Raw genomic sequence first — 25506 nt, 5'->3', positions numbered from 1 at the left:
TCATTTTGTTTATGCGATTGCCAAAGAAAAAAATGAAGTCAGTCAGTCACTCAATAGAGTCTGACAGTGAAGTCTAGGACACTGCTAACATTTACATTTCACAGATAGGACATTACGTGACATATTCATAATTCCTGCAAAGTTCTACAGAATTTGATGTTTGCTGCAAATGGGACATACCTTTAAGCAAATATCTCAAGAAATATTTGCAAGAACTTTTGGAACAAAACAGTCTCTCTTTCTCCCTCTCTCTCTCTCTCTCCCTCCCTCCCCCCCCCCCCTCTCTCTCTCTCTCTCTCTCTCTCTCTCTCTCTCTCTCTCTCTCTCTCTCTCTCTCTCTCTCTCTCTCTCTCTCCGTGCTATGTCATCATTCCCTCCCATTTGCCCATTTGCCGGTACAATGAGGGAAATCCCAACTCCCTGGTACATGTATAAATGGTATACTATTACATAACATTGCATAACGCTCTACGGTAAACAACAGGTTGCTGTGAAAGATAACGTTGTTTATTCATAGGCCTTGACACACATTGCTGGTGTGGCAATTTTTAGGATTAAAGGTAGAGACTAGTATTGGAAACGCCCCAATTTCAAAAAATGAAATGGAAGCTCTCATTACCAATCATGTGAAAGAATATGTTTTGACTAATACATGATGATAACAAATTTGCCGGGAAACCGCCTACTAATTCATATATTTGGTAAATTTGTTTCTCTCATGGTCTGTGAGAGATATAGGGTAGTCCCATATACATCTTTCTGTGTATAGTGCTTGTAACTTTACGAAGAATGGGCCAAATTTCTTATCATTTTGATGATTCCAGAACCTTGCAGATGCTAATGCTAGATGATCAACCTTTTCTGATCGATTCCACAACGTTTCTTTCACAATGCAATCGCATGACCATAACTGGTCTTTACCTTTAAACTGCCCAAATTATGTAATTGCATAATTCGGGGATTCCCCCAACCGGACCATGTGCGATCATTCGACCGCCGCGCTGGCCTATGCAAATAGATCGAAATAAAGGTTCTTGCCTTGTGGACCTTTTCGTCAGTATGGTATCGCAAAACAAAAAGGTATATATACAAATATATATGATATCGTCAGGTTTTATATGATTTTTGTGATCGTCCCTTACGCCAAAAGTAAACAAACAGACAAACAGACAAACACAAACAGACAAAACATCGCAAGGAGATGACGGGTACTATACAAAGTCGGAGAATGCCTAACAAAAACAAACACACTAACGTTTTCGTCTTGTACTCAGCAGAGTATTAATCGCAAGAATGAATAGAAAGCCCAAATCAGACAATAATATAAGTGGAAGCTAAAGGGACAATGCGAGCGCGAAAAAAAAAATCATAAAACCTAAGATAAACAAAACAACTTAAATGAGAGGGAAAAAGGCAAAATGACAAGAAATCTACCAATGTCTTTTTGCGGTGTTGTCTCCCATGCATGTACCAACACTTGCGTGTGCACGTAATTAACATGCATAAGCCTATATGCCTATATGGTATCCATAAGTATGTAATTGCGTAACATTCTTTCGTAACAAAATAAACTTCATTTTTCCACAGAATTTATCCCCCTCCAAACTTTCAACAGACACAGACGTAATACCATCAAAGACAAAAGGGCGTTAACACTATACTTTCAGACAGAGTTAGAAGAAAATGGGGCGTTAACATAAAACTTTAACACAGAGTTAGCGTCCTTCTGGCTTTCGATCAACAGTTGATTTTTCCGTCGGTCATTGCCTGACCTTTCAAAGCAAGTAAATATACTAAGGAAAGAAACACGAGTATAAGAAGAAGAAGGAAGATTCGGAGACAGGTAAGGAAATTCAATCTATTATGTATAAAAGTATCTACATTTTGGTAATTTTCCTGAATTTCACAATTATTAGGCCCTTTCACCTACATCTATAAGCGTATTAACCTTTGCATCAATATTACTCAGACAATAGGACAACAAAAAACATGAATGAGTGTGGGAATATCTTAGGCAATCTTGGTGGAACTTGACAAGGGAATAACCCTCCATGGAAATTCGGCCTGAATATCGAAACAGAAAAAGTACGAGAAATGCAATGAAAGTGAAAGTTTGAGATAAAAGAGACAAAGAAGAGGGTTATGTAGTTCGAAAGTGGATATAGTTTCAAAATAATCTTGGGAACTTGGTTTGTCGACAAATATTTCGCAGCTGATTTCGAGCTCATATTTTTGCATTCCTATACGATGCCAGGGTCATTTTGCGATTCGGTTAAAAAAGATATTATGCCCATTTTGGTCATTTATTTTTTGTGTTTTGTTGTTGTTGGGGGGGGGGGGGGGGTATAAACTGAGTCGTATCACTCTTGCTCTTCTCAGGTTGCGTACCTACATGATGGAGGGGCACTAAGGGCGCACAACCCCCCCCCCCCCACCCCCCCCCCCATGGCCACTGTAGAAAGTAAAAGCAAAATGAGAGAAATACTAATTATAATAATAATCCGGTCTTATTTATACAGGGTAGCCACATCAATATTAATACTGATCTTCCTGCGGGCCCTCCAATTGTAAATGGCCGGGTACCCATTTACACCTGGGTGGAGAGTGGCAAACGCGGATTAATGTCTTGCCAAAGGACACTAGTGCCGGGCTGGTATTCGAACCCTCCACCCTTGCATTGGGTGTCAAGTGAATGCACCCTGCACTGTACCACGACCACACCTCCAAAGGGAGAGGTTAATGAGAAAAAACATAAGAGACTGGCCTTCTATATACCCTCATTCGATAGCCTTGCTCTTATTTTCCAGAGGTGCCGTGGTCGAGTGGTTTAATCATGCATAGGTCAGGGGTTCGAAGCTCGTCAGAGAGCTTATGTCCTTAAGAAATGCATATCTATCTACATTTTCTTCTCTTCATCCAGGAGATAAACGGGTGTAGGATGTGAGCTTTTTTGTGTGATTAATATAAAGCGCTGTATAAAGCGGGACTGCACTTCTTGCGCCCTCTATGTAGGAAACAATGCCTAACCAGTGCCCGTTGGCCTTTTTCTTATGTTCATTGAGAGTTGATTTGATGAGACAACCACCTGTTAGTGACCATGCAGGGAGGTCTAATCCCCCTGGCCAAACAAGTGCAGACAAGCTTAAACCAACCTAAGTGCCTTCACTTTTTACAGATTGGATTAGCATGACGTTCATGTCAATTGGCGACTGGCTGGAATGCTCCGCCAGGAGTGGAGAATGTGGACCGCGTGTAGTATCGTGGCTGTATTTCCAATGACCGGGGTAACGGCTCGCTAATAAAGGCCTCGGTTCAATAGCTTGTAACTGATAGGGTGTTGTATTGATTTTTAGAAAAGCGAAAGAAAAGAAACTTCTGAAATGTTTGTTTTTACCATGCATGAACCTTGTTACTTCCCGAGTGCATTGTCTATTAAATTAATCAAATATCACGTAAACAGTAGAATGCAACGCATACTACACGGTCACCTCCCTAGCCTATTCAAATATTCCCATATCGTTCAGGCATTCTCGAGTTTTGTTCAAACAATCCACGTTTCGTACAAACAATGGCTGTTTGTTCAACCCGGTGAAACGCACAGAGATATAAAAGGAAGGGAGAACCCCGCTCGCCGACCGCATTGCCTCCCCCGACGGATTCTTCCGCGGAATCTTCCGGGGAGGTAATACCTGGAAGTAGACCCTCGTCGGCCGGCCAGGGTTCACCGGCCCGCGTCGCGCTGGCTCACGAAACGCATGTATCGCCTCGTCCAATACAACTATCGTCGCCCCTCCCATTCGTGAACACAATCAACTAACCCGATCGGATTATTACAAACTATATGGACACGTCAACTAAAGATAATTTCGAGAACCCCCCCCCCCCCCTCCTCTGCAAACAAGTTCTAAGTAGCTACTTCTAGGAAAGTACAACATTGACGTTAGATATATTGATTTATTATTTCTTCGAAGCTTTTCTTATATTGTATAGATTTGGGGGAGCATTATTATTCTACCCGTTCTACCACGTGATGACCACGAAATGGGCAAGTCGCACTTTATTATGACGTTTTCACACTCCTTCTTAGGAAAAGTTGTTCCATAACATATTTACATCTTAGCATAACTATAGTTATATGCGATATCGAGATCAGGGCCTCCTCTTATAAAAAAAGTCGCGATGAATCGCAACTTATTGCGATTGATATCAATCGCAACTATTTTCATAAGAGATATGAGACTGCAAGCTTGCGATTGATAAGAGGACTTAAAGCCCCACTGTACTACTTGTAGCTACTTGCTCCCTCTATATAAAAAAACTTCTCCAATCGGTGCCTGTTGGTCCCCCATGATCCTCTATTTCTTATGTTATTTGAGAGCTGAGTTAATGAGAAAGCCATCTGTCAGTGACCTCGAAGTGTGGTCTAATCCCTCCCAGCCAAACTAGTGCAGATAAGCTTTAAGTTGATTCGGATCGATCGCAACTCTTTATAAGACGGGACCCAGATCTCATTTTCTTAAAACCAATATTTAGTTAGTCATGCTCTTTCTTTTAGGAGTAATAACAAATTATGTTGAATTACAGTTAATGTATTATGCAAGGGACCGACAGCTTTAAGTCCTCCTCAAGGGACTTGGTAATGAGGATTAATGCCTTACCGAAGCGCTGGAGCGCATTGATTTGATTTCGAACCCGGGACCTTCCGGTTACGAGGCCGCTGCTCTACCACTGAGCCATCGCGCCTCCTCAGCCTATACACGCCCTATCACTTGCATCATGATTGCTTCTGCAGATGTCACCGACCAAAAGCAAGTAAGAAAAAATCAACCCCCCCCCCCCCCCGACATACAAACACCCCAGATGGCAATGGCCCTAAAGAAAAACACGAGCAGCTACGTAACTTAGTCATTTTGTATTTTATGACGTCACAGCGTCTATTTTTTGAATTTCTCCATTTGAATTTTATTTTCCGAAAGAAAATCAAAAATAATGTCCAAATAAAAAACAATTGAATATTTTCAATATTGGCTGAGATATGACCACCCGAATAAATAGACTTCAATGGGAAGTCAGTGTTATTTAGCTCTGGTTCACAACTTTACGATTTTTGATGCTCTTTCAGAAAATGAAGTACAAATTTGGAAACTCTAAAAATAGATTGTTGATGACGTCACACTTGGCCACTCTTGCCACATATACTTTTAGATTAACATTTACTTTCTTGCAAAAATATCTTTTTAACAGAAAAGAAAAATGCATGAAGTGTCCTCCCCGCGTTCTAGACAATGCTCATAATGATTTGAACTTTATACATTTACACCATCCTACCCTTCTCCGTAATGAAAAAAAACAACATTTCAATTTATTATAAAAATATTTAAAAAAAACATTCACGTGCAGATAGCACTACATAGATTGGGAGGTATCATAAAATACATTTAGGTATGTAACATATTCAGCTTTTCAATTTTTATTCATGAATACATTTGAAATATACATGAAATTGATGCTGTTTTATGAAATCGATTCGCCATTATGTGCGATGCAAGATGCAACGCTGCGTTTCTACGAACGTCAAGTTATCTTGCATCGCATGAAGATGGTGATTTTAGAATTAAGATCCAAATCCCCGTGTAAACACGGTCCTGTATCGACAGCAAAGAATAAACACGTGTCTGTATTTTACTATTTTACCTCAAAAAAGTTCTATTTCAAACAATCTAAAAAAACGTTTCGAATACAGTAGCATCACTTCCTCTCATTTTATGCCTTTTTGAAGACCTTTAAAAAAACTGTAATTCTTCCGACGATCTCTACAAATCGAAATCAAAAGTAGTTGTAAAGAACTTTGAACGCCATTGTTAAGAACCTTGAAAAAGGTATTTTTAGATCTCCATGTACGTCACTAAACGGCTATTTTAAACGCAACTACATATTTGCGTGTAAAATGCAAACAATAATGATAATAATAGCATGTATACCGAAGCGTGAACAAGAGCGGAAGGAAAATATATAAATCATAACATAATGATCTTGTGAGAAAATATTGGCATGTTTTTCTTTGCTCTCTCTCTCTCTCTCTCTCTCTCTCTCTCTCTCTCTCTCTCTTTCTCTCTCTGCCTACCTACATGACAAACCAACTCATACTATACCAGTCTTGTATTATCACTTTAATAATCCATCTATTTCAATCTCCCATTCTCTCTCTCTCTCTCTCTCTCTCTCTCTTCTCTCCTCTCTCTTCTCTCCTCCTCTTAATAATATCTGAATGTCTCTTCTGTCTGTATCTCTCTCTCTCTGTCTCTTTCTTTCTTTCTCTCACTCTCTCTCTCACTCTCTCTCTCTCTCTCTGTCTTTCTCTCTCTACCTACTGACATGACAAACATTCTCATATTCTAAAATCACTTTAATAATCTATCTAGTTCAATCTACCACTCTCTCTCTCTCTCTCTCTCTCTCTCTCTCTTCCTCCTTAACTTTCCTCCCTTCCATTCCTGCGTGTTTATTTTTCTCCTTCCACCCCATCTCACTTTCTTCATTCGTATATCACTCCAATTCTCGTTTTTTATTATTCAATTATTTTTCACGTATCTTGTAAGCTCTAACCCCCCCCCCACCCACCCCGTACACTCTCTGTAGCCCTTTCTTCCAACTATACCTATCTTCCTATCTTTCTATCTGTCTATCTATTTCTCCATCATTCCAAATAACTCTCTCGCCTTCCTCTTCATATTTTGTTCTCTCCATCCAACTGTGAAAGTGTGAATGAAGTCGATAGCAGGAAAAAAGCCGGAAGTGACATCACTTCTCCTCAACTTTGGCCTATATTCTACTGTTTCAAAGCCATTAATTAACGCTATTAATCTATCTAGATTTTAGGCTTTTTGAATATTATTAGTGATAATGAAAATGGGAGCATGCCCTTTTGTTAAGCAGTTTCCCCATAAAAACTACTACAACATAGTTTTGTTTATTATTTATTGCGCTTTTCGGTTTCATATTCTTTTAACTGCTCATAATAAATACGTACTCCGTCGACATCTCCTTTGTGGTCATTCGTTTCTTTCTTCCTACCCTTCTTCTTTTTACCCACCCCCCCCCCCTATCCTCCCTTCATCTACCCCCTCCTCCTACTCCTCCCCCTCCTCTCTTTCTCTCTCTCTTTTCTCGTTTACCACTGCTGCAGCTACTTCTTTAAAACAATTCAACGATTACACCTACATAATCATAAATTATCGAATGATATCAAAAATATATTAAAAAACATGAAAGATAGTAGATAATTGAAGAAAAAAAAACGTATATAATAGCATCGATCATAATTACAAGACTAGCATCAATAATATCTTTAGCTCCTTACAGAGGTCTGCCCATTCGGCTGGATCGTAAATATAGGTGATGTAAAATAATAATAAAAAACGAATTTTAAAGCCTATCTGCACTAGTTTGGTCAGGAGGGATTAGACCTCCCTGCATGGTCACTGATAGTTGGTTATCTCATCAAAGCGGCTCTCAATAATTTTTAACATAAGAAAAAGTAGACCATGTAGGACCAATGGTCACCGATTAGGCATTGTTTGCTATATAGAGGGCGCGAGTAGCTATAAGTATTGCAGTGGGGCTTTCAAGTGGGAAAGAACAACTTACATAGCGAACGAGGAAGGAAGAGCTTATAAAGACATCAGGAAATCTCGATCTTCAGATGTTTTAATGGTTGAAAAGAAACGAAAATGCCTCCCGTTTTCAGAGAAATTGTAAGAAATATTTTGATTGGCTTTGGGGCCATCAGACACGACTCGTTCTAGGTCATCTAGGTTTTGTTTTTTTGAGAAATTCGAGGGGCACTTGCATTCTGATGAGAATACCATGTAACTATGGTCCAAGTTCATGAGCTGTGTTGAGTGACCGGGTTTTATAGCCATTGTAAAATCTGGTCTTCTTTCTCATTTGTTGTCTCTCTCTCTCTCTCCCCCCCCCCCCCACACACACACACACTCTCAGCGCCTCCTTTTATCTCTCTCTCTCTCTCCCCACACTTTCACCGCCCCTTCTCTCTCTTTATTTCTTTCTCTGTCAATATATCTATCTCTTACTTTCTCTCTTGTATACCCCCTCTCTGTCTCCCCACACTTTCACCACCCCTTCTCTCTCTCTCTCTCTCTCTCTCTCTCTCTCTCTCTCTCTCTCTCTTTCTTTTTTTTCTCCCCCTTTCAATCTATATATCTCTCACTTTCTCTCTTTTATACCCTCTCACTTTCTTTCTCTCACAACCTCGCCCCTAGGGAAACAGCAACAGTACAAAGTGCTGGCAGGGGGGGGGGGGGGGGGCTGGAGGACATTTATTCACGAGAGAACAAAAAGCCAATCTGCCGTCGGTGCTGTCTTCGTAAAAGTTGTCTTTTGCCATTTGGTCTACGACCAGTTCGTCTTCTACCCAATTGGTCTATTCTCATATGGTCTACAGCCAGCTCGTCTTCTACCCAATTGGTCTATTCTCATATGGTCTACACCTAACCCTGTCTACTTTCTGTCTGGTCTAATAATAATTTAAAGGTAAAGACCAGTTATGGTCATGCGATTGCATCGTGAAAGAAACGTTGTGGAATCGATCAGAAAAGGTTGATCATCTAGCATCTAGCATCTGCAAGGTTCTGGAATCATCAAAATGATAAGAAATTTGGCCCATTCTTCGTAAAGTTACAAGCACTATACACAGAAAGATGTATATGGGACTACCCTATATCTCTCACAGACCATGAGAGAAACAAATTTACCAAATTAGTAGGCGGTTTCCCGGCAAATTTGTTATCATCATGTATTAGTCAAAACATATTCTTTCACATGATTGGTAATGAGAGCTTCCATTTCATTTTTTGAAATTGGGGCGTTTCCAATACTGGTCTTTACCTTTAATCATTAATAATATTGATCATCAAATGATCATAAGACCTTATGGATAGTAGACGAAACAGGCATTATACAAGCTGTGAATTAGACTAACTGGTTATTAGAGTAAATGAACAGTAGACCAAACAGGTAGTAGACGAACTGGTTGTAGACCAAACGACAGTTCACCGTAAAAGTAAAAGATCAACTCGAAATATAAACTCCTAATTCTCCGAATTCTGAGAAAAGTTTCACTTTCCAAGAATACAAATTACACCACAAGTCATGACTATTAGCCTAAACGGTCATAAGACCAAATGATAAGTAGATGAAATGATTATTAAACCATGGGGATAGTATACGGGCTGGATATAGACCATATGGGAATAGAGCAAATTGGGTAGTAGACGAACTGGCTGTAGACCAAACGACAATTCACCGCAAAAGTAAGAGATCAACCCGAAAGATATACACTCCAAATTCTTCGAAATTGGTGAAATTAAGTTTCACTTTGGTATCCAGATATACAAAATATGATCCTCTCACGGGGGTGCTCATCAATTTCCTAGCCCGGTGCTCAGGCAGAGTAACCCCCCCCCCTCCCCCGCCTCTCTCCTACCCCCTCCCCTCACCATCCCTGTATCTTCCCTTCTCTTTCACAAGTGATCCGGACAGTTTATATTGACACCGGACCATAATGTCGCCGGAGCATGGTCGTGTCGTCCAACCCCAGACCCTTACTGACCCAGAAAAAATCTTGCATCACGTAAATATTTGTGGCTGTCAGTAAAAAAAAAAAAAGTTTTTGAATAATATATTGACTAGAATTAACTTAATCACTCAGAACATGTTAACATTTGCACAGATTATATTAGCCCTTTCTCCTTTCTCTGCAGATTTCTTAATGAGTTATTCTGGATAGTGTGCTATCAGTTACATCTTAATTCAATGTCAACATTCCTATTGTTATCATATTGTGTACACGTTCAAAAAACTAGAAAATTGTGTATACTATGTTGTATCGCTGAAAATGTAACTGGATTTGTATTTTGCAGAAGAAAATCAATTCAATTCAATTCATATCGTGAATCACTGTCAATAACTTTTAATCAATACAAGCACAACGTCATAATTGTTGGAAACGTACTTTTTACAATAGACAATTGGATGTGGTTTATAAATATGCACTTTACTGGAACTGTTTGGGTCTGAACTTGACAAGACTATAGAGGGACCGCAATAACGATCGTACCAGGCACAGTTTCCCCGGAAAATGATCTTTTAACCTCAGATTCATCCTCCGATTTTTGTTTCTATCAACGTCAGAGACATGACTGGATCAACAGAACAAAAACAGAAACCCCAAAAGGTAGGTTAGGCACCGAGAGAATCATGATCATACTTTGTCAGAAGGTTCATAGTACCATGACAGTGTGGTTCGAATAATAAGTCTTTTTGTGACAGTTTTTTCCTTTCAGTTCTGACAAAATCGCTATGAATTAAAGTGCTGGGGGCTCTATCAACATAGGATATGCCTACTTGCTCATGCATATTCAGTTTATTCCATCTCTCTTTTTTTTTCGGAAACGGGTGGGTGAAGGTGGAGTCAATCTACTTTTTGATCATTTTGAATTTCAAATATTGAATCAGTTTGTACCGGAATAAACATTAAGATTGTCTTCAAGTTGAAAACCCCATGACATTATTTACTTGTGTTATTTGCGTGTTTTTTTTTTTTTGTTGTTGATGCGTGTGATTATTTTGGGGTAAAAGTAGGTCGTATTAATATGACAGTACTTCGGAAAATATTGAAGGACATAATCACAATTGGTTATTCAGTGTATGTACCATACAAGAAAGACACTCGAATCATCATCATCATCATCACCACCACCACCATCATCATCCTCATCTGCATTGCCAATATAATCATCCTTATAATTTGTATTTTCAACTACTATCCATTCTGCTTAATAAATGTGTGAGTCTATTTCATGAATTTTGTCTGGGGCTGTCTTATTTTCAAGCAATTTGCTTACAATGACAGTCCTTCTTCCGCAAATAATTGTATAATGTTTGATGAAATTTTGTATCATGATAGTTAATCATTTCGTTTTGGAAAATAACATTTGTTATATAAATATATATATCTGCTTAAATTATGATTCATTGTCAAAAAATACTTATTTTATTTCATATAACTATCGTTATCGAAAAACTGTGTACTTATATGAATGCAGAAGAAAATCAAATCGAATCAAATCGAATTCGAAAACATGACTCTCTTACAATGCCTCAGTCACACAAGCGTAATCGATACCAGACCGAACCAACGATCACATTAGCACAAACGACCTAATATCGATCGGTTTGGAGAAGGTGTGGATTCGGTTACGCGGTGTGACCAGGTCCATGGTGTGGCTGTGAGGCATCGTTGTGCAACCGCTAATAATTATTAATCATGCGAACGTAACGCTCTTCACGGCGGTTGCGTCTGATTGCGGTGAGTAAAGTTACTGAATAAATATTCGAAGAAGACGAAGAGAATGATATAGCTTATCAACCACAATTATGTCGATACATGTGTAAGGAGATATTTTGTTTGGATTTGTTATGAAATATTATGCTTAAACACCTTCATTCTGGTCGAAATGAAAGTACGTTGACACCATTCGTCGCTTGTCTTCTGAATACTTCTTTTTCTTCTTCTTCTTCTTCTTCTTCTTCTTCTTCTTTTTCTTCTTTTTCTTTTCTTTTTTTTTTTTTTTTCTTTTTTTTCTTTTTCTTTTTCTTTTTTTTCTTTTTCTTTTTCTTTTTCTTTTTCTTTTTCTTCTTCTTCTTCTTCTTATTTTTCTTCTTCTCCTTCTTCTTCTCCTTCATTTCTTCTTTGCTAAAATAAAACCCTTTTTGAGTGAATAACTTTTCTTTTAAATGTGATAAAAGAAGAATAGGACGAGTAAAATGATCCCTGGCTCAAGAATTCTCCATCTTCTGTTTCTTCTCCTCTCTCTGTATAAATATTTCTGTCTCTGTGTCTCTCTCACTGTTTCTCTCTCTCTGTGTGTCTCTCTCACTGTTTCTCTCTCTCTCTCTTCCCTCTCTTTTGTTGTTTTTCTTCACTTTTTCTTCTTCCTCTTCCCTCCTCCTTATTCTTCTTCTTCTTCTTCTTCTTCTTCTTCTTCTTCTTCTTCTTCTTCTTCTCCTTCTTCTTCTTCTTCTTCTTCTTCTCCTTCATTTCTTCTTTGCTAAAATGAAATCCTTTTTAGTGAATAACTTTTCTTGTAGATGTTTGAGCTATATTATACATTTCCATATCATAATAACATTTTTATCACCGAAATTAATTTTAAAGCAATGGCAGTTTTTACACTCAACTAGTAAAGTTACTTTTTTCTTACAATGAACAATTGAGAACACTATTATTCCGTCCAAGAACCACAAACAGGTTGGTTTGCGAGCTTAATCTCCACATTATTACAGCCACATCTCTAGTTTTTATTATATCACATTTGATTAGTGACACGAAAAGAAATTCTTTCACAATAATTTGACCTTTTTATTGAATAACCTAGATCATAATATCAAGCTGAATTGTTGACTCTTCGCTCGAATGAGCAGATTGTTATCTTTCGGTTACAACGAGGCACATTCCGATCTCATTACGAGATTAATTCCACAATTTAGTTCTCCGCAATTATGAAAGTTATATTTAACCACAATATGTTTATTCCCTGCATTGTTTCATAATTTTCGAGGTGTCCTTAACACCGTGTGCGGGTTCAAGCGAAGTAATACAAATAGTTTTGGTTAGTTTTTCTGCAACTCTCGAAATAAAACCAATGTTTGTTTTTCTCATCATCATAATTATAGTTCAAATAGTTTCGAGGTTGTGAACAGCGGAAACTGTGAAGGTCTAAATTTATTTCGTAATTATTGCCCCTCCCCCCCCCCCCCCCCGATTTTTGCACTCTTGCAAACAATGCCTCCTGTTCATCCAAGCGAAAATGATACAAAAAAAACACCCTTTCATAGGATTTATAATCATCTACTGATCATAGATGATTTTTTTAATAATTAGCAATTTTCTAGGTGTAAACTTTTTTTTTAACTCACACTGTATGTCATAAAAAAGTTTCATTTTTGATACTTTGTTTTTTTTGTAATTTTGTTTGTTTGTTTGCTTGCTTTTGTGTGTGTGTGTGTGTGTGTGTTGGGTTTTTTAAAACTGAAAATAATTTAAGAACCCAGATGATGTTTATGTAAAGCCCTACTACTGACAATCTGCACATAATCACCTCTACCCATCAAGACAAGTTTCTAGTGGCGTAGTGCCGTCATAGGGTGGGTCTTAAAACACTTAACCATCTCAAAAAGGATTGGGGGCGGTAAAAAGAGAAATAGGTATAACATAGTAACATGAGAAGAATACAAATCAGTAGATTAAAATGATGAAGACACTGCACCCCTGTCAAGCTATTTGTTAATAAAAGACGAGCCCCCCTTCCTCTTCCCCATCCACTCTCGCAACCCCATCCCAGACCCTTCGTGACTGGGCGTACGCTACGCCAGTGTCAGTTAGCCCTTTCGCGATCGAACCCCCTTTTCAAGCTGCCTTGCAAACGCGCACGAATTATTCGGAAAGTTTCCATTTCCATTCACGACTTTGGTCACTGACCTTCGTGACGTCATCATGACATCATGACATCTTTCAAACGCAGCATGAGTCATTGAGCAATGCAGCGGACAACGTCCTTTTCTTTCTCTATCTCTTTTTTTTCCTCCATGATCCAGCGAAAAATTTGTCATAATGTGCATCAGAAATTTCCACAATCTTTTCAGAGTTACATGCAAGTTTGTGTCATGATATCGTGGCTTACGGGTGTATTGACAGGATGAATGGAGAAGACAATGTAATTCAATAAATAAAATAATGTGGTGACGAGAACCAAACGGAGGGAGAGGGGGAGAGAAAGTGTGTGAGAGTAGGAGAAGAGGGCAAAAGAGAGATGTGTGTGTAGAGAGAAAGAGAGACATAGAGAGAGAGAGAGAGAGAGAGAGAGAGAGAGAGAGCGCGCGAGAGAGAGAGTGTGTGTGTAGAGACATGAGACGGAGAGAGAGAGAGAAAGAAGGAGTTTTCACATGTCACACAGAAATAGTCTTACCTTCAATTATATTCGAACTGTCAAATATGTTCAACTGTCAAAACTATTACATAACAGTGTTACTGTTGCAATTTGTATGATATTGTTTAAAGATGTAATACCCTCCATGTTGTTATATTGTTGTTTTCTGTATACATATAACACATGACATAAATCAATTGAATTCAGTTCAAATGTACAGCCCTTAAGTCAAACGTAGTTAAAGCCCCACTGCACTACTTACAGCTACTTGCGCCCTCTATAAAGGAAACAATGCCTAATCGGTGACCATTGGTCACCCGTGGTCCCATTTTTCTTATTTTTATTGAGAGCTGATTTGATGAGATAACCACCTGCCAGTGACCTTGCAGGGAGGTCTAATCCCTTCTGGCCAGATTAGTGCAGATGGGCGTTAATTCAAACAGAGTTTATAAGTAGCCACTTCAGGTGTATCTAATTGCCCCGATTAAGTTTGTAGTCGTAATTGATATATTGATGGAACTATAACAATAACGAGGGGCGTTCACCGATAAACGACAATAAATTGATTCATGAAGTTGAATATTCCAGAGATTAATTACTTCTATACCCACTCCACCTTAAATCCATGAGCTCTTTTAATTATTTTCTATTCATAACATCGAAAGTGAATAATATTTCAAATGAGAAAATAATACAGGTTACACCCAGACTGGAGTCTGGTTCGGTCTAATATAATTAATTCCCAACTGTTCTGAGTACCGGCCTCTTAAATAGAGTATCTTTGTACTTTGCGATGTGCTTTTGTTCGATGTGCAGGGTTTGGTTTCCGAAACTGTCCTTCTAATATTCAATAAATAAAAAGTGTGGTGGTGCAAGTAAAAAGTAAAAATGAAAAGTACAAGCTCAATTACAGTACTTTTTCCATGAGATTGATCAAAGAATCCAACTGCTAAAAGTGATTCCTTTGCAGATAATGTAGATTAATTATCTAAATATTATCTTTCACTTTTTCTCAAAACGCATAGAGAGACCCATATGATTATTATGCGTTATATAAACAATTTGCATTGCTATTATCATTCAAAATGTCGCAATCTTGTCCTCATTTTAAAAAAAGTGCCATTTCAAATTGAGAAAAAACTGGAGCCGAAAACCGGTAGTGCGACCAAGACCGGTGATTAAAGGCACACTGCCATACTTGAAGCTACTTGCTCCCTCTATATAGAAAACTTCCCCAATCGGTGCCTGTTGGTCCCCCATGATCCTCTTTTTCTTATGTTAAATGAGAGCTGACTTAATGAGATAGCCACCTGTCACAGTGACCTCGCTGGCTCGCTGTGTGGTCTAATCCCTTCTTGCCCAGTAGTGGTGACGGTCTTTAAGGCCGGTGGTTCTGTCCTACATTATGTAACTATATCCTTTGTACTATTTCCGCGGTACTATTCCGCCCTCTATATTCCATTTCCTCTCTGAACTATTCCCTTTGGTTAAGATTACATTTCGACCTCTCCCGAATTCCGTCTGTCTTTTGTCGAGTCTTTTCTTGGACTTTATCATCGGTAGAGGTTTCGTGGTCAGGTGGTCAGATCACAGGTTCGAGCCCCGTCACGGCACTATTATAACAAGACATATAAGGTTATAGACAATGATCACGATGATGATGAATGCGGGGATGACTGCTGTCTTGGTTTTGTGGATAGATTTTCTTTTCCCCTGAATTGTTATTTTATGTTTGATATTTGTTTAGTGCACAATTTGATCGATTTTGCGTCGTAGCCCAAAATACAATGATTTATCTTAAGAGTTTTAATTGCATCAAAAACTTCCCTTTTTGCATCAGAGAAATAACTTGTCGTGCCATGTTCATCAGATATCGGAAAACTATTCCCAGTAATAGTAATGCGATGTACCTAGACTTTATGAGTCTATTTATATTATTTTCACTTCAAATTTATTTTTCTTATTGATATTATTTTTTTTATTTTTAAAAATATTATTATTATTATCAATATTACTACTAGTACTAGTACTAGTACATAGTAGTAGCAGAAGTAGTAGTAGTAGTATAAGTACTAGTAGTTTTTGTGTAATGTTGTTATCATTATTATCATCATTATTGTCATGAACACATTTTCAGTTTCATTCAAAGCACAGTTTCATTGACAAAATCTTTGTAATAAATCCACACACTGTCTAAACACAAATAACCTTATATTTCCTTTACATGTAGTTTATTTGTAGGGCGTGGTTTTGAGGTTATCCAATATGTCAAAGATGACAGGAAATTCAAAGGGAATCGAAACTTGTCTTGAGTTGAGAGGTAAATAACAACCACTAGACAGAAATGACTTCACTATACAACCTGATTTATTTTTAGATGTTTCTATAATTATAGTAGCATATAAATACAAGCTCTAAGCAAAGTGCTTACTCATTTATGATCTATCTATACCAGAGAGTAGAGAATCATTCATCCTAGTTGCTTGAATTACACACGTAAATGTAATCAATTAGTATTATACTATACGGTAATGAAATACTGTTATTTATAAAATACAGTATAGATCTGGGGCCGTCATCAAATTCAAGCTGGAGCTTAATATGGCGGTCTCCTGCATTTTTCAATTTTGAAATGATTTGTAATCTATGTTTTGTTTAATGTATGATTATCTAATTGATTAATATAATGATATGATTATATACAGTCAAGCCTGCTTTAGTGACCACTTGTCTACAAAGACCATATTTTTCGTTTCCCTTGAAAATGGTTTCTCATTCAAACATTTACTATAGGCACCTGTACTTAAAGACCACCTACCTATACAAACCACTTTTCTTGTCTCCATTGGGTGGTCCTTACAGACAGGTTTCACTGTATTTACATTTAGACCTTATTAATAACATATATGTACCTAGTTTGAGTATTACTTTTTATTTTGCTGAAAATTGCAGAAATATAATCAAACAAATTATGAACGCGATATCAAAGGCTTTCGAACAATTGTCAATTGAAACGTGCGAAACAATGATCACAACGGCACCCAACAAAGTTGGAGGCAGATATTTGTTTTTAATGACAAAATTGATATTTCTATACAGGGGATATAACAAATACATACTCACATTATGTGGTCAATTTATTGTATGATGTCACGCTGCCAACACTTAATACATTTTCTAAAGTGGCACCATTTCTTTATCAATTTCTTTTAATTGAGATTCGTTTGACATTTTTTTCCATTTCCTAATAACATCTCTACAATGTACAGCTAATTACATTTTGTCAGATGATGGTAGTTGAATTCGGAATTTAGCAGAAAATATTTTTCGTCTTGCAACTATCACAATGCATTTAAGAGCACCGTTAATATGACCGTTACTACATCCAAAAGGTAAACAAAACAAAAGAGTATACACCAAATCAATAGCGAGGGACTACGCTTTTACTTTGTTTTGAAACCAGTGTAAGTAACTGCCATTATACATGTATGTACCATCATTATATCCCCCATGAAATTAATGACGTGACGTCACTGTTTCAATGACGTACGTCAGTGGTCAAGAAATTGACGTAGGCGCGAGTCATAACAAAACTGGACGGTCACTGGCTGGACATTGGGACTGGCCTGGTTCACGGATGACCAGTCATCCATTGTGTCTATTGTTGTTTCGCCAGGCCAGCGAAGGTGGTCATTAAAGTGATTATTTATGCCAATGACGTACAGTGGTCAATACGTTGTAGTAAAATGGTAATACAAAATAGATATGCAAAGTACTGGTAGCGAAAGGAAGAGAGTGGGAGGAGGGGGGTGGGATGATCTCCTAATTAGTAAACATGTATAGAACTGTTGTTCTTAATTTATTAACCTGTTAGTTCGCTGGGTCGGGCTCTCAAGACATGGACCTATACATGCATGAAGTTGTGTGCCAGTATTTTGTTGTACATGAATATTCATGAGATGACGCAGTTTTTACAACAATATTAATGGTACTCTCATCGTTTGTATAGATCCAAAATGGATGATCTTGACTCGATTCTCTTTACGCAAATGATGTTTATGTTATTAACTGTAGTTTACAGTGTTCTTTAATGTTTTTCTCCCATCAATTAAGTCATGCTCATCATTTTAAATACTACATGTATACATTTCGGATATCCAGGACCCGTACCATAATATTGTGAATCATACTTGTTCGTCGCGCAGACAATCGGTGTATTCATTGATGCAAGGTGAATTCACTCATGAATATTCATGCCATGCCGATTTCCCCCCATAAATGGTATTCGTTCTAGATTTAGCTCAGGGGTCATGACTGTCACAGAAGTTTCGAAACAAATGAACTGAAATGACGACGACCTGTTAGCATGGTAATAAAACTAGCTTACTCACGCATAATGACATTAATGTATAGTAGTAGTGTTTACATTATCACGCAGTGATCGACACATGAAAATAATCTTGTGCATACATAGACCACATTTTTAATCATTCAACAACAACAAAAATGAACTCGTTTGTTTTCTGCTTTGATTCGGTCTCTCTCTCTCGCTCCCATTCTTTCATCTTCTTCTTTTTCTTGTCCTTATTGTCCTTCTTCTCGCGCTCTCATCCTCTCTCTCTCTCTCTCTTTCATTTTTCTTCTTTTTCGTTTCATAATCCTCCTTCTTCTTCTTCTTCTTCTTCTTCTTCTTCTTCTTCTTCTTTATCCTCTTCTCTGTCTTCTTCTTATAAGAATTGTTTGTACGACACATGCCATGAATGTTAAAGGCTAAATTGATCATCATCAATACTTTTGTTTGTGTGTGTACACTATTCTACTAAAATGTTATATAACCGAAAACAATATACAAGTAGAACCGTTGTGGAAAAGTATTGCAAATTTTGATCGAAAACAATGATTTTGAACCGCTCAATGTGTTGCGATTTTGAGATTTCAAGGCTTATTTTCATTTGTGTTTAATACATGGCATCGAACGCAATATGGTTATGCACGAAAAATCAACACAATATGTGCAAAAATCATGGAATGATAGTGAAGAGAGGGTGCTTTCATGTTTCTTTTGTAATTATCAGAGCGTAGAAGAGGAGTCATCGACGCAAATTGTAAGCCCTTCGTTCTGGTGGAACAACGTACCCTGGATTTATTCATCAAATGTCTAAATATCTAAAGTATATACATTTTTTTAAATTTATGAATCAATGACAAATCATAGTAAGCATACAGGTATCTACTTTGATTTGAAAGTTCTCCTTTAATTAAAATGATTTTTTTTTGTCTGCAGAATTAGAACATAAAATTTGTGCCCTATTCAGGTGTGAGAATGTTCACACTAAACAATGAGATTTAGAAAATAAATCATATCTACTTCAACGATGTCAACCGTGATAATGGTGTTGGAGGGAGAAATCTGTCGCTAGAGTGCTTAAATTCTGAATTCAAAAGAATTGGAGCACACAAACTTGAATGCCTGGGACTGCAGTAATGACCTTGAAGTTAATCACTGGGTAATTACATGGACAATGAAGAAAATAATGGACGTGTAATATCGCACAATGGGGTAGGCCTGATTGATCATAATTTTTTGAAAAAGATACAATTTCTTCCCAAAATGATGTTATGGTGTAATTTTGATATATTGCAGCAAAATAGGAATATCATTGTACCTGTAGATTTTAATACCATACCGCGTGTGAAATATTTTGGCAGAATCAAGATATTTCGCATGAATTTCTTTAGAAGAAACAGAGCAAGACGATTATGTAGCCTTGCAAAGATGGCCCAACTAGAGTCACGTGTCTGTTGACGTAAGTCAGGTGCCTGTCTTAGAAAATGATTTATTTTGTATGGGTGAAAATGGAAGCAGTGTTTTGAAATGTTTATTTATATGAAATTCTCTTTTCGGAAGAAAATTGGATTTGGGGGTAAAATTTTACATTTCTTCATTATGCCAAGATTGGGCAGCATTCTTTGGTAAAATGATAGAAATCACACACAAAATAATGTATAGTAAAAGGGTTGAGTATATTGAAATTTGATAATGCGTTACCGTGTTTGGTAACGATGTACTTTTCCGTCTGCATAATTATGAAATAGTATAGATATATTGACTGCTATGAGAGGCATCGCTGTTTCTATAGGCTCAAGGGGACGTTACATCCTGGTATAACTCCGAGGCGCGCCGTGGCGAGATCCATGGGTGGGGGTGGGGGATGTGTGAATGGTGTGGGTGAAACATGCAGTAAGTATAGAGGGTGTATGTGCCATTTTCGAGATAATCGAATTTAATGGACAAATCTTTCTTAAACGCCTGGTTACAAATTAATACATTCACCTGTAACAAACAATTGCATAGGTCAGAATAAGTGTCGTAAGGTATGACATTGTCATGCCCCAATGTTTGTCCTACCTATCAACAATTAATGTACGCAAATCGCAAATATTCAATAATTGTAATATGTGAATGAAATAAATTGTAACATGGCACTTTGCAAACATTTAGGCATTAAATTTGATCACATTCAAAAAATGGTTTATACAAAAACACGCGTTGTGATGTCCAAGAACCTACACTTTGGGAGACTGTACCCTATGTATGGTAGCCTAAATGTTAGCTTAACATCGCAAACATTATACCTCGAATCAAATTATTCATATAGCGAGCGTAACACAACTACATAATGCAGCAGGATTGGTGCGGGGAGATAAAACGTTCCACAATGTTTGATTAAAAGCTAAACGGTATTAACTTATCTGGAAACATTACTACTAGCATCAATCATACTTCATTCATGGAAGTTTCAAGTTTATCTCGCGACGACAAGCAACAAGAAGGAGACGATGGTTTCATTTTTTTAAGGACGTTTAAAGGTACTATGTCCCATTTGCAGCCAACATCAAACTCTGTAGAACTTTGTAGGAATTATGAATATGTCACGAATGTCCTGTTTGTGAAATTTAAACGTTAGCAGTGTCGTAGTATTCAAATTATGCACGGAAACCCGTTTACTTTCCAGACTTCACTGTCAGACACTATTGAGTGACTGACTGACCTCTTTGTTATTAATATACATTATTGGGCATAAAACAAGTAGTAAACCGTTCGTTCCAAGGGTCTAAAAATCAGACTATTAACTGAAAGGATTGCAATCACTAAAGTCAATTCGACAAAAATTAGACGTTATTTTCCAACAAAAAGACATTTTGAAGACCAGCTTTTTTTTTAGGGAAGTTCTAAATTAATATTATTTTCAAATGCCGGTGGAATTTAACCTTTTCATTTTTTGGGGGCCTGCAGATGGAACATAGTACCTTTAACAATCTAACTATCGTACTCAGAAATCTCAACATAAAATAAGACCCGGGGAATTCCATGGCATGGGTCACTTGAAAAGACTGTCTTGCTGGGTGGTGATAAAAGATAAGTGGGTTGCGAAATTGATCCCTGGGCCAAGAATTCCCCATCTTCTGTTTTATCTTCTTCTTCTTCTTCTTCTTCTTCTTCTTCTCCTTCTTCTTCTTCTTCTTCTTCTTCTTCTTCTTCTTCTTCGTCGTCGTCTTCTTCTTCTTCGACTCTCCCCCCTCTCTCTCTCTCTCTATTTCTGTCTGTTTCTCTGTCTCACTCACTGTTATTTCTCTCTCTATTCCTCTTCTTCCCTTTTGTCTTCTCCTTCTTCTCCTTGTTTTTCTTTTGCTTATTCCTCTTCTACTTCATCTTCTTCGTGTTTGTATAGTTTTACCATTTGCAATATTGTATTCTATGCATTTAAAAAAAAAGTAAATTGTGAACGAGTCAGCCAAAGGCTGCTAATCCCGATTTGTATGAAACCATGAATGAATAAATAAATTCAGTAGTTGAATCACCTTAATACTGCCATCTTGATAATTATATGTTTTGCTTTGATTTGATGTTCCATTTATTTTCCATGAATAGCATAAACAGCAGTACATAGACCCCTGATATTCCCCAGGGTCATACCTCTGCCTCACCTTTCTGTCTCTTCCCCCCCTCTCTCTCTCTCTCTCTCTCTCTCTCTTTCCCCTCTCTCTCTCTCTCTCTATCTTTCTTCCTCTCTCTCCCCTCTCTCTCTCTTTCTTTCTCTCTCTCCTTACATCAAACATGTATGACTATGATTTATGTATAGATTCGTAAGGCATTTTGTCTTTTGTGATTTTACTTTGTAAACTCCATGATTATCAGACCTTGGGCTGTCATATGGATTTATCTTTCTCTCTCTCTCTCTCTCTCTCTCTCTCTCTCTCTCTCTCTCACTATCTCTCTCACTATCTCTCTCTTTCTGTCTCTCTGTTTCTCTCCTTCATAACAAATTATTATCGTATGACTATGATATATGTATAAAGTCGTACAACCTTTTTTGTGCATGATCTTACTTTGTAAACTCCATGCAAATCAGCCCAAGGGCTGTCATGTGGATTTCTCCCTCTCTCTCTCTGTCTCTCTCTGTCTCTCTCTCTGTGTCTCTCTCTCTCTCTCTCTGTCTCTTTCTCTCTCTCTCTCTCCTTACATTATTGTATGCCTATGATATTATGTTTAGATTCGTACGACCTTTTTTCTGTACGATTTCACTTTGTAAACTCCGTGCAACACAGCCTTTGGGCTGCCATGTGGATTTTGTTCATAAATATCATTTCGATTAAATCCAATCACAAATATATGATTTAATAACATAATATGGTCACATGAAGTCATACATTAGAATAAAGGAGTCGTCATGAGCAAGCTTAAGCTGACGTTCTCATTTAAAGTGACATAGAATTACGGATATTCACCTCATTCCGCCTGGAGCATCGTCAGATAAAATGATAAATGAATATCATGAAAGCCTGCGACATGAATGAACTTCCAATCATCATGATGATCATCTGAATTAAATGTTGAAATACCAAGTTTAAAGTTTGAAGCTTATTTGTTCCACATTTTCATGAACTTAGTCAGATACATAGAAACGTTTAAGATTGCATTGTGAAAGAAATGGTTGTGGAATCAATCAGAATTAGTTGATCGTGTAGCATATAAGTATTGGTGTGTACTGCAAGGTTCTGGAGTCATCAACATGATAAAAAATTTGGCCCAGTCTTGGTAAAGTTACAAGCAATGTATACACAGAAAGATGTATATGGGACTACACAAACATGTGGCCGGACTGTCGATCACAAGGTCCGCGGTTCGAGTCCCGCCGCTGCACTAATGTCCTTTGGCAAGACATTGATCTACATTTGCCACACTCCACCCAGGTGAAGTAAATGGGTACCTGGTAGGAATTTATTCCTTGAAACGCAGCGCGCGTAACAGCTGCACTGCTAAAGCCAGGGTAATTATGCTGCATTATTGTAGAGCGCTTAGAGACTTCTGACAAAGTAAGTGTTAGGCGCTATATAAGCACTGTAATTATTATTATAAAAATGAAGCCCACATTTTTAAGCTGTTACAATGCATATTTAGAATATGAAGGCATTTGAAGAGCCATGCTTTTCAGGGAACGTTTTATCTCTGATGTTCTCCCACAATTGCTACAATAAAAACGCTCACAAATTATTTGTCACCTTTCCCCAGAACTCAATCTTCACTTTAAGTGCAGAGTAACTAAACATTATGGGTAGATAACTTAAACAGTGAGGCGCGATGACTCAGTGGTATAGAGCAGTAGTCTCGTTACCAGGAGGTCCCGGGTTCAAAACCAAGTCGATGCGCTAGTGCCCTTTGGTTAAGGCATTAATCATCATTACAAGTCCCTCGACGAGGACTTAAAACCGTCAGTCCCATGGTTGCTTACTTACAAGCAAACACATGCTTTCTTAGCATTCAGGTAAAACAATCGAACCAATTATAATAATGATGTATAATAACGGTACATACATGTATAGCAAAGTATTTGAAGAGATGTGAAGATACCCCTGGCAATATAAAACCAGTGTATACTAAATATAAAGCAAAGCTTGTACAAGATCAGCCTACTGTATAACCTTTCCAGGAGCCCCAGTCCAGAGCTCTTTTTCAGGTAGCTGCTATCTATAACAACAGGCACAACTCTACGTAGTCGAGTTGTCCAAGCACTTGACTTGAAATAAAATGTCGTGGGTTCGATCCCCGACACGACACTAATGTCCTTTGGCAAGGCATTAATCTACATTTGCCACTTTATACCCAGGAGAGATAAATGGGGACCTGGTAGGATGACGAAAGACTTTGTGTTAGTAATTTCTGTATTCCCTCTCCGTGATAATATGGTAGGATTACTCCAAAGGGAGTGAAGGTGGTGCACATTGTGCGTGAATGAATCCTATGACCGGGGTAACAATATTTGTAAAGCGTTTGGAGACGGTATTTCTTATCAAGCGTTATATACATTCAGACTATCATAACTACAATATTATTATATCTACTATGTCCATAGCAAATCAAATGGGAGGATTTCAGTTCTTACAGCAGTCAATGTTTATTGTTATCTGTAATGAAGCAGGGCCCTGGGCCCCGTCTTATGAACAAGTACCGCGATTGATTCAAATCGAAAGCAATTTGACATCATTCGCAACTCTGTCCTATAAAAGAGACAATAGTTTGTAAACTTGTGAGTGATCACCCCGGTCGGATGACTTTAAATCAATCCAGGGGGGCGTTTCACAAAGCCTTTTTTCCAATGACAAATGACAAAAATCAGTGACAAATCTGCTGATAACCAATCAGAAGCAAGGATTTCAGTAGCTTATACCAAATACTGTCATTTGTCACTGATGACAAGTTTTGTGAAACGCCCCCCCCCCCCCCCCCCAGGTCAATTGCAAGTCTTTACAGGACGGTCCCCAGATATAGAGACGGAAATAACTTCTGAATTGAATCAACCGTATTTGAACTTTAGAACTGAATGCTAAAGACTATAAATCTTATCAAGGCCGTATCTGCTGAAACAGTTTGGAAGAATAATTTATGTGTAATAGTCGAATGGTGAGCAAAGAAAGACATTCAAGAAAAATTAAATTGAACAAAAAGCAATCTCATCTGCTCATATTTCATTTCACTTCATGTATGATGTTATTTTATCAAGGTCAAATTCGCTTTAAAGTTCAAAGTTCTTTTTTTTTCGACAAGAAAAGCTAGCATGAACGTCTGTTCTACAGTTGGTCTGTGGACAGATGAGTTTGAAATTGAACTGAATGCAATTTTCAGCAGGTTTACGTTAATGGTCATGTGATTGTGTGTTTGTTTGTTTATGTTTTGTCCAAGCAATCAAACTATACTGAAGTGTCTCTCCAAACGCAACTCCACTACTAGGTACACGTAGATACACGGGCACGGAGGCACACGCCCCCTCCCCCAATCAAACAGCTTTACAAAAAAATGGATACTTAGAAAGATAGTAAAGAAAGAGAAGGGAAAAGGGATGGAAAACGGGACACTAAAAGAAGAAAGGACCTCTCTCAAGCCCATTCCATTATCTTGGGCCGTAATATTTTCCATTTGATTCACCGAATGGAACCG

Source organism: Strongylocentrotus purpuratus, unplaced genomic scaffold (assembly GCF_000002235.5).
Source record: "Strongylocentrotus purpuratus isolate Spur 01 unplaced genomic scaffold, Spur_5.0 spur5_scaffold_18, whole genome shotgun sequence".
Classification (NCBI taxonomy): Eukaryota; Metazoa; Echinodermata; class Echinoidea; order Camarodonta; family Strongylocentrotidae; genus Strongylocentrotus; species Strongylocentrotus purpuratus.
Note: the sequence above shows the minus strand (reverse complement) of the source record.